This window comes from Nothoprocta perdicaria, unplaced genomic scaffold (genome assembly GCF_003342845.1).
Source record: "Nothoprocta perdicaria isolate Ctin4 unplaced genomic scaffold, notPer1 scaffold_105, whole genome shotgun sequence".
NCBI classification, from domain to species: Eukaryota; Metazoa; Chordata; class Aves; order Tinamiformes; family Tinamidae; genus Nothoprocta; species Nothoprocta perdicaria.
Window position 1 is genome coordinate 1,378,597 of NW_020454150.1, and position 10,355 is coordinate 1,388,951.

The following is a 10,355-nucleotide window of genomic DNA, read 5'->3' on the forward strand; positions in this document are numbered from 1 at the left end:
GCCGCCGCCCCCGCGGCCCGCCGCGGCTCGCCTCACCTACGCCGCCGCCGCCATTTTGTCTCGCCCCGTTGTGCTTAACGTGAATCCGACATGACACTGATTACAGCCCAATGGAGTCTCATTAAAACCTCACCTACCCCGCGCCCCGCCCGCCGCTCGCCGCCATTGGCCCGGCGGACGCACGCCGCTCCGCGCTCATTGGCCGCGCCCCGCTGTCCATCAAACGCCCATAGCGGCACCGCCCCGCCCAGCAACCGGCCTGTCTCCCCCATTGGAGGGCGGGGCGTGCCAATCACGGGCACGCCCCTTCCCTCCACGCGCGACCCCGCCTATCTGTCAGAGACGGGAGTGCTGGAGGGCCACCATTGGCCGTCACTGCCGCCACACACGCGCAAGGCCCGCCCGCCACCTCCCGGCCCTCCCCATTGCTGGGCCTCGGACGCCAGCGATTGGCCAGTTTCTGCAAGCGGAGGAGGGTGCTCTCGCCAACGCGCGCTCCTATTGGCTCGCGCAGCCGCCCGTCCGGTCTGCCCCGGCTTTGCTACCCTCCCCCCGCCGGCGCCGCCCCACCCGCCGAAGTTTGTTCGGGAGGATGATCGCGAGCAGGGCGCGCGGGCGGGCGCGCGACACACTTTAATAAACAGCGCTCAATACTGAGCATCACGCGCGCGCCCCAGCTCGCGCCGCCCGGGCGGGCGGGATGGAGGAGCGCGCTCCCAGCACGAGCCTCCCAAGGTGCCTGGCACCGGCAGCCGCGCACCGCGCACACGCGCCCGCGCCGCGCAGGGAGGGAGGGACGGAGGAAGGGAAGGAGGGAGGGGAGAAGCGGGGACGATGACAATGACTCCCGGCTCCACCGCCACGCGCAGCGCGGGGATCCTGCGTCCCCCCGCGCGGGGAGACAATCGCGGCCCCGGCGCGGCGGGGAGCGGGCCCACAAAACCCTCGGCCAGCCCCCGCCGCCCCCCTCCCCGCCCCGGCAGCGCCCCCCGCCGCTGCTCCCCCTGCCCTGCAAAGCGCTCGGCACCGCGAACGCATTTACCGGGCGCGAGTGCCTGCAAACACGTGCATCAGCCTCCCGTGCAAAGGCGGCGGGGGGGAAAAAGTACCCAGCCTAGCGATAAGTCCCCCGCACCGGGAGAGGGGAGGGAAGGGGGTTATTATGGCAAATTGGAGCCTGTCACCTAATGCAAAACAAAACGCGCCGCATGCTGCCTATCCGACCCCCCCCCCGCGCACACACACACCCCCCCATAAACTCCCGGGGATCTAACCTCGGTGCCGGTCCCCGCCGCGGCTCGCGGTGACCTCCTTTCCCCGCCCGCCCGCACGCTCCTGCGGCGGCCGTTCCTGCGGAATGCGCTGCCCCCGAAACGCGACCGCGGCTCCGCTCGCTCGCTCTCCCTCCTTCCCCGTCTCTCGCTCTCCCTCCCTCCCTCCCGGCTGCAGCCGGAGCCGGGAACACAACAACACCACGGCCTCCCCCGCCAGCGCCGTCCCCCAAACACATACACGCCGCGGAGAGCCGGCCGCGGAGCGCGGCGGGCCGGGCGGGGGGCGGCGGGAATCCCCAGCCCGCCGCTCCACCGCGCCAGGTACCTGCGCTGCGCCCCGGGGCCGCGCGCCGGGGAGAGGGAAGGCGATCCTGGGCAGATTCCTCCTCTCCTCTCCCCTCCTCCTGCTCCGCTTCTCACTCCAAAACACTACAAGGTGGACGGGCAGATCACATCTCGCGGCGGGGGGAGGGGAAGCCGCGCCAGCGATTATCATTAATTTAGAAATTAAAACAAAAACCCACCCCCCTCCTCCGGCCCTCCCCGGCGCTGTGAACGGGCGCAGATTTGCGAGGACTGGTGGTGCTCAGGCACAGGACCTGATAACAGCTAATTGAAAGGTTAATCTACATAGGCTGTGACAGAAGAGGTCCCTCCCCACTTTTTTTTTTTTTTTTTTTTTTTTTTTTTTTTTAACACAAAAGTTTCCAAAGGCAAAATGTAGACCCAAAAAAAAAAAAAAAAAAAAAGATTTTACCGGGAAATAAAAAAAAAAAAAAAAAAAAAAAAAAAAAAAAGGCAGTAAAGTTTGGGGGGCGGCATATCCCCATGTGGCAGCTGTTTTGTGGGGCCTGAGGGGCGGCAGGAAGGAGGGCGCTGCAGTTTGGGGTGGTTTGTTTGGCCTTAGGTTGTTTTTTTTTCTCCTTCAGTCTGTGGAGATTTGAAACATCTCAGCAGAAAGAGCACCACACAGAGTCACTGGGAAGTCCACCCTGAAGCRCCTCCTTGGGCAGCTCCGCGGTCCGGAGGAGGAGTTGTGCTTGGGCCACCACCATGAGTCCCTGGCGTACAGAAGGGAGCGAGCGGGTGACAGATGTTGCCCTCCCGTTGAATTTCCTCCAAGTGCAGCAAGATATTGTGAGGAGGACACTTTAAAGGACAGGGTGGTAATGCACATAAATGGACTTAGGTCTGGCCTAAGCCGTTTCGCCATGCTGCCAACACCCGCACCACCTTGACAAGGTTGGCGCCTTCCCGAGGTCTTGTGACATCCCTTGTGGTGGGCTGTGCGTGACCCATCACATTCAGGTRCCTTTCTGCAAAGTTTTGTAGAATTAATACCTGGCCTGAAGAAGAAAATACTAGAGATAACAGAGAGAATAAAAATAGGGGGGGAAAAWATCCCACAACCTCATTTGAACATAGGCAGAAAGTGACCTGCTCCCATCAGCTACACAGGTCTTTCTCCAACCATGGTTTGCACATAGACCTGTAAGGGAACTAAGTGTCCCTTGTAATACACTAAATGTTAAGGATTAGTGCAACTTTCTCAAAGAGTCAGTTGCTGCAGGTACTGCACAAGGAAGCTCCTTGGTGGTGTTTTAGAGCATTGTAAAACTGAATGACCTACTTACAGAAATCTAGTAGGTGAAAATATTATTCCAGGCTATCTCTATGATACCATACCTGCGGACTGAGGATTTTTCCTTGGTGCGTTATCCGCCAGGCAGTCTTTTAAACACATAGAGGGAAATTTCATTATGTAGTAACCTAGTATTTATTGGAAAATCTTGCAAGGTTCATGTATTATGCAGGATTTGCCATGATTGAAAATGGTTTTTAAATTATTGGAAACAATATAAATCATTACAGCACAATTTGTAGCAGAGCATCACATTTGCAACAGTATTCTGAGGGTTGTGTCAACATTTCCATTGTAAACTTGTTTTTTTTACCGGAATTTTACAACTTGGTTAGTGGTAAAAGAGAAAAATAATCTCTTGCAACTGGAACTTGGCATGGTACATACCAGTAAAAGAAACAAAACACTGGAGAAAACTTGACAATTTGTTTGRCCATTTTAAAGTTATGAGTGTGCTGAAGATATAAGCAACAGCACAGGGAAGAATCTTAGAAGTTTCTGTTTTAAATACTCTCATTCTTTCTCCTCAGTTTAATTTTCTTCTAAAAATAAATTCTGTAGGCCAACAGAGCACTGGTTGCTGTGTTCCACTTCTTAGCATCTATTCAGGAATGTTCTGCTTGAAGAGAAGTTCTTATGGATCTTGACAATTACAGGTGTATTTAACACTATGTAAATTGGTGAAGTTAAGCAAATGAACCTCTTTATACATGAATCATCCCCCAGTGAACTTAGATCTACTATCACTGTCAATTATGCTTTTCCTCAAAATAATGACTTCAAAAGAACTGCATCATGTAAATTTAGGCTAGTTCAATCCRAAACACAAATGATATCCTGAAATGATACATGCTATCCTGACAAGCTGTTAAGTGTCTAAAACACTTCGGCTCTAATTTATGATGTCTAATACTTCATGTGCATCCTGGCTTGCGATCTGGATAAGGAATGTGCTTGTATTATACAATACAAAATATTGCTTTTTTWWAAAAAAAAAAGACATGAAAACATCCATACAAAAGTTAYAAGCCTGTCAATGAAGTCAGTATAATTGATGAAATTCACTCTTTAGGATATCTTCTGCTGACAGAGTCCAGGGGAATTACTCTCTCACAGCCACTACAAAACTAATGCAGTAAACAACAGGTAATGACACCGTGCAGTAACAGATGTCTAGACACCTACCGTTGAATGTGCCCATTCCCTCTGCTGAAAAGATGTCCCCGGTTTAAAACAAAATAATACTCCCTAAAATCAAAAACACTGTCTCTCACTTCTAGAAAGGAGTACTATGGCCTGGTTCACCCGTCCCGTTCATTTCCTTGCTTTAATTATATTTTAAATAYCCATATAAGGCTTTTTCTTCTGCGGAAAAATGTATTTGTTTGCACATCTATATTGCAGACCCCTTTGATTAGGTCTAAGTTTATTTCCTAGATGTCTTTAGGATTATTCCAATAATGCACATACAGTTATTTTTTGGGGGTATATAATTATTTATATATTCACAAGAAAGAGAAATCAAGAAAGTTAGGGGCATGTTCCGAGTTGAATTGAGTTCTCAAAAATCAGAATCTTAAGACTAACTCTATTTGCATAGCAGTGGCAAGGTGGAGATCACTGCTTTACAAAAGCTAATGCTGAATTAGAGTTCACTCCCCTGAAATCAGTGAGAACATTCTTGTGCACAGATCTAAGAGTTTGCTCGTGAGGACTTAAATCTGTGCTACGGCTCAGCTCCCCTGCAGCCAGCGGGGTTTTCCAGAGACAAATTCACTCCTTATGTGTAGCTCAGAAACAAGATCAGGATGGAGGTTCGATCTTCTATTTTCATTAGCCAATGTCAAACAGGAAGCAGTTAAGTATTAACAAATTAGCAGCTCCCCTGAAATTTAAGGCCTCAATCGTTCAAAGCACATACTGACTATTTTCAAGTTGCCTGTCCTTCACTCAGTGCGTTTCCTCTCTTTGAAGTGGTTATAGTGCAGTATTTGTTATATATTTGGAAACAAATAGCCAAATATATGAGCAGAGTCACCTGGAAATTGTCCATGTTGGCAAAGACCATTGAGAAGAGTGAYCTTGAGGTCAACTCATCCTACAAGTGCCATGAGTTTCCTCAAAGTCTGTACAGTCATTTTGCACAGGTCTCTGGCAGACTGTGTGAACATATATGCTCCATGCCTATAGCCTCCTCTGCTTGGCTGGTCTGCTGTGCGTTCAGCACCTTGCTGAGGTCCTCACTGGGGCCTTCAACCCCATACACTTTCTGGATGGAAATAGCCTTTTCCTTTTTCACCTCTGAGATTTCTTCACAGCCCTTTACATTGTAATTTAATCTGGAAGACTAATGCATGCAACTAAATCTATACCTCTAAATGCAGACTGCACAGTCTTTGGCTTATGTATAAGGGTTTTCATTGCTACACACAACAGAGCATCACTGGTCCGGTTTAAATACTGTCAATAGATATTAGTACAGATGCATGGGTACCTATAGGCATATATTTATACACACAAAGTGAATAGCCCATGGGCAACTTTTCCAATCACTTCCTATTTCATTTATTATATTTGATGAAATAAAATAGTCTCTCCTGCTACCATCTTACTGATTTTTTTTAAGTTCCTGAAAATAGTAGCTTATAAGGTATACGCTCTAACACTCTCAAGAGTTATAATTGGTGTGATCCTGTAATTTGGAAATAACACAGTTTGAGGTAGATCACCTGTCACCCCACAGGGGCAGAGACAGTGACTTTTTTATAATAAATCCCACAAGTTCCAGGCTACTTTGGGAAGTGATCCACCCTGATATATCCAAGTGCTTTACAATCCTTTATTAATTAGGTGACTTTAGAGCTCTGTTAGGTGAGTGCATGTTTATTTTCCCCATTCTCYAGTCAGATACAAAATAAAAGCCACTAGTAGAGGATGCCAGAACCAGGGCCCTGTGCTAACCACAAGGAATGACTTCTTCCTGCTTCCCATTAGGAAGAAAAAGAGAACAAACTAGCTGGCTTGGTAATGCACATTGGTAACTTTACAAGGGCCTCTTTTTCTTTTGCCATATTAACTACTACACATCCCAAAGACAAAATGGGACAAACAGGACTTGGGAGTGCAAAGGAACAAAGCTAAAAGCAAAGCAGAAATAAACAGGTGGCTCTTATGTGTGTCTTTCATATAAACACCATCTCTCCATAGGGCATACCAGTCGTGTAGCATTTATACGTATTAATAAAGCATTAGTGAGTAGAAGATATTTTCACAAATGGTTAATCCACTGTTACAAGAGGTCAGTAGTTTTTCTTTAATAAYAATAGCTCATCATCTGAAACACACCTGAAACCGTGTATTTAAATGGCATAGGGTTTACATGAAAACACCTGTTAATCTTGCSTTAGCCCTCACAAATAGAGTCTCAATATAAAGGGCAATCCAAGATAAATTTGCTGAAAAGAAAAAAAAAAAAAACCCCACAACTTAACACCTGGGGTCAACAGCAATTTGTCTGTTACAATTGTGCTGGATTTAAATGTCTGCTTTYCCCACGCAAAACGTGCTGCGACAGGAAGCATTTTGACTGTTGGGCACAAGAGCAGTGTTTTCCAGGCCAATCCCAGAGGCCGGCGTGGGACAGCGCGGGCCTCTGCATCAGGCAGCATCCCTGAACGTGCTGCAGAGCGCTGTGTTTTTCCGCACCTTCACCATAATACTGGTGAAGGATGGAGCTGAGAGAGGATAGAGGCCGGTTTTCTCAGAGCTAGGGAAAGCTGCCACGGCCGGGGCTGTGCGGGTACCGGTACCGGTACCGGTACCGGTACTGGTACTGGTACCGGTACCGTCCTGCTGCGGGCAGTTAGGCCAGGTGTAAGGGGAGGAAGCCGGCGCCTTTGCCGGAGCCGTTTTAACACCTCAGCTCGTCTTTGTTAGCTCTAAGGTAATTAACCCTCCCATCATTATCGGTTGACTTTACCCGCAGGTTTAGGTTTCYCTCCCGCTGTTCCCTTTGGGGATATTGGGTTGTCACTTCATGGGAGCGAGGGTTTAGAGTTCACACAAAATCCCTTTCACAGCTTCCCAGCAGCTTTTTTTTTCCTCTTCTCACTATCCCCACTTTTTATTTTATTTTATTTTTATTTTATTTTTTTTTCTCTCTGGTGCTCTCAGAGATACTGCTGTATCTCTGTCTTTCTGTTTTAATGAACATTACTTTTATAACTTTCTCCCGATCCGACTGGACAAGAAGAGAGAGCAAAAGAAAAGAGCCTCTCCAAAGAGCCTGGCATCACACTTGCTGAGCCCTTCAGATGAAAAGSCGGCCATCCTCAGTACTTAGAAGCCAACAAAAGAGGCTGGAAAGGCAGTTTTGCTAAATAAGGTTACTTTGAGCCTCTAAAGGATCCTGAGAATCCTTAATGTGAATGAATGAATCCTCTCAACTTCCAACTGTGATGTGGGTGTACTACATTCTAGTCCAGCTTTAGCCAGGGGAAAATTTCCAGACTTCAAGTCTTTGGCAATTTTTTTATTGGTCAAATGTTGCCAAGAGAAATGGAGAAAAAAAGGGAAGGATGGAGCTTGCCCATGTTTTCATTAATCCCATTCTCATCCGGTTTCCACCGTATTTTTTAMAATCCTATTAATAAGATGAAGAAATTGAAATTACCAGAGTGGGTGTTACCCGCGTAATTYGGAGTCAGAATAGGCACCCTTTGCTTTACAGCAGGACTAGATGGGCAGGCAGAGCAGTAAGAAACACGCRGACTCAATGGACACGAAAGCTGCAGCGTTTCCCCTTCCCATTTCTGCTCGGGGTCTCCCCGTGTAGCCACCTTCCCACCAAGGCAGGGATCAACCAGCCCTGAAGTGCTGAGCCCAGCTTCAGAAAAACCCTAAATCTCTGTGTGCTCTTTGAAAACTGAACGACCTCCYTCATAGTCTTTCCTTTTGAGGTTTGAACCAAGCAGAGCTTGGTAGGTCTTAAGGAGCAAACTGCTATGTCCAGTTACAGTTCAACTAGGTCTCCCTCTCTATATACATATATATATATATTTACCAAACATTGGCAGCATTACCTGCAAGTCCCCCACGCTAAATAAGTCTGACCACACAAGTAACTTATTTCAGTCACTTCCCATCACTGYTGATACCAGAGCAGCTCTACCTGCGTGAGCTCGGCTGGGAGACCTCTCAGAGTCAGCGGGCAGCCCACCACATCACTTCAAACACCCTTCAGAAACTTTACATCTGCTCAAGGACACTTTAAAAATAGCCAGTCGCTTGCTTGTATTAGAGCTACCAACCCAGCTAACTGTGGGCATTGAGTTAGTATCGTTCACAATAGGATTTCATATTACCCAGCCTTTGGGAAGGTGACTGGAACAGGATTTGTGGGGCAGGAAGGACTTGTTTTGCTCAGTTAATGTGAGAACATTAGCTCTTCCCAGCTGCCGCAGTAGTTAAGATAACGTATCAGTGTTGGAAATATAAAGTAGCTTCTCTGTATACACTTAACTGTACAGTCTCCTCAGTGGCACATAGGATAAGTAGCTGGTGATATATCAAGACGCAAGGGAAGGAGCTGCATAATTTGACATAATGAAGCCCTCTGTTTATTTTATATTAAAAATAAATAAATAAACAGACAGAAGTTCTGCCTCTCAGCTGACGGCAGGACCTGGCCAAGCTGCGAGGCAGTCAGAATTGTCTCCTTGGCACTGGCTAGAACCCCCCTGTTATCCTGATATTATTCCCCTTTGTTATTCGGTATCCCACAGTGCCAGCTAAGTCAGCGAGTTGTCACACTCCTCGTGGTGCAGCAGGATACAGAATAGCTGGGGGTGGGGAGGAAGACGGGAATGGTTAGGAGGTGGAAGGGAAAAGGCCTTTTTTTTTGTGAAAACAGTAGCACCAGCTGCATCCTGCAAGTCGCTAAATTAGCCAGTCAGTTGTTTTTCTTTTAATTTTTGTGTGAATTCAAGAAKAGGTTGTGGATGTCTTGGCAACTCATGAATGAGGCTCTTTATGAAAGAATTCACCTTGCAGAGGGGCTGCTGTCAGATGCACAAGCCTCTTTCCATTAATTAAGCTACTGAACATCCCCTCCTTGGATTGTTTTTTTTCCATCCCCCTCAGTGCCTGGATAATCATTGCCTGTGTCTTTCCATAATATCCACTGCTGCCTCTCTTGCTCCTCACCATATTTCACCTACTCCAGTAAATCCAGGCTGTCATGTATATATATGTGTGTGTGTGTGTGTGTGTGTGTGTATGTATGTGTATATATATATGTATGTGTACTTTTTTTTTTTTTTAATGTAGCCCATTGCTGTGAGGAGAGATATCATGCCAACCAAACTAAGGAACTAAAGTGAATATCTTGCTGCACTGCAACCAAAAACATTCTCTTCATGTTATTTTCAACTAAAAGAGGGTTAAGAGCAAAGCTGGATATTTCCCAAAGCTCAGCTGGGAGTTAATCAGTTCTTACTTTCTTTCAATGTAAGATGGGTGCTTAGCTTGCCTCCACAGTGAGACATCCCCCGAATAACCCCTTGTCTTGTATACAAGTAGTCGCACAGAAGATGAGGAGAACTTGCAGGCTTCCTAGAAATGACCTACTATTAAAACCGTGTAGCTAATTTGGATGATGTTAGGAAGAAATTAGAGAGGTAACCATGCCTGAACAGAAGAACCATTCTGGCAGAGAAGACAGGTTCACCTGGRAGCAGCAGCCTCCTCGCTCAGCTTTGCTGTGGTCTGGACAAGACGTACAACTGCAACCAAGTAGTGTTAAATGGAGATGCTCATATGTGTGCTCATGACGTCAGGCACCTGCTTGACAGAATAACCCAAAATCCTTTAAACCCAGTGGAAAGATTTCCATTGGTGAGCTCAGTATCATGCCTTAAGTATTTGCATGTTTAGATTTAATTTTGTGAGGCTAATTTAAAATCCTGGTCAATTGGAATAGAGAAGTACAGTATATGGTATTAATGACCAGCTTTTAAAAACTGTCTATTCACTTTTCTTCATTATTACAGAATCACRAAATGATTGAGGTTGGGAGGGACCTTTGGAGATCATCTAGACCAACCCCCTTGCACAAACATTTACAGGTAATGCTCATTTTCTGCAAATGAAGCAATCTCCTGTAGAGCATGCAAAATAATCAATCTTTGAAAAGTTTGGACTAAATTAAAATAACTTAAATTTAAATTAAGAGATCATCTGTGGTTTTTCAGTTAGTTCTCTTGCTGGAAAACAAGGAATACATACAAGAATCAAAAAGAAAGCAAATACCAAATTATCTAACAGGAAAGAAAGGTATGAATATATGTAATAAATTCCCACATAACATCATAAAAATAGCTCTCAATTGCTGTCATTGCATATGCCAAGACACATAGGAGACCATTTAATTAGTGGTAAAA

General features: G+C 46.5%; 1 protein-coding gene across 1 annotated transcript in view; it reads right to left on the bottom strand.

Moving 5' to 3' along the window:
- Positions 1 to 1,628, bottom strand: part of KAT6B (lysine acetyltransferase 6B) — an 85,554-nt gene extending 83,926 nt beyond the window's left edge. Inside the window, exon 1 of the mRNA XM_026044560.1 lies at positions 1,600 to 1,628. The gene's annotated coding sequence lies outside the window, so the exon portion shown is untranslated. The remainder of the gene's footprint in view (positions 1 to 1,599) is intronic.
- Between the last annotated feature and the right edge of the window lie 8,727 nt (positions 1,629 to 10,355).